Source organism: Nanorana parkeri, unplaced genomic scaffold (assembly GCF_000935625.1).
Source record: "Nanorana parkeri isolate BGI_ZX_2015 unplaced genomic scaffold, ASM93562v1 scaffold3887, whole genome shotgun sequence".
Classification (NCBI taxonomy): Eukaryota; Metazoa; Chordata; class Amphibia; order Anura; family Dicroglossidae; genus Nanorana; species Nanorana parkeri.
Genome location: NW_017310154.1, coordinates 22162 through 22486, shown reverse-complemented (window position 1 = coordinate 22486; position 325 = coordinate 22162). Strand labels below are relative to the sequence as shown.

The window sequence follows — 325 nt, the reverse complement described above, 5'->3', positions numbered from 1 at the left end:
ATGGAGCCGCGGCATCCCACTGTAGGCGCGGCATCCCAATGGAGACGCGCCGCAGCCCAATGGAGACGCGGCATCCCAATGGAGACGCGGCGCAGCCCAATGGAGACGCAGCGCAGCCCAATGGAGACGCAGCGCAGCCCAATGGAGACGCGGCGCAGCCCAATGGAGACGCGGCGCAGCCCAATGGAGACAAGGCGCAACCCAATGGAGACGCAGCGCAGCCCAATGGAGACAAGGCGCAGCCCAATGGAGACAAGGCGCAGCCCAATGGAGACAAGGCGCAGCCCAATGGAGACAAGGCGCAGCCCAATGGAGACAAGGCGCA

The 325-nt window shown here is 65.5% G+C and overlaps 1 protein-coding gene across 1 annotated transcript in view; it reads right to left on the bottom strand.

The window, feature by feature from the left end:
- The window catches only part of PEX6 (peroxisomal biogenesis factor 6), a 23601-nt gene that overhangs the window by 7013 nt on the left and 16263 nt on the right, over window positions 1-325 (bottom strand). The gene's annotated exons all lie outside the window — the stretch shown is intronic.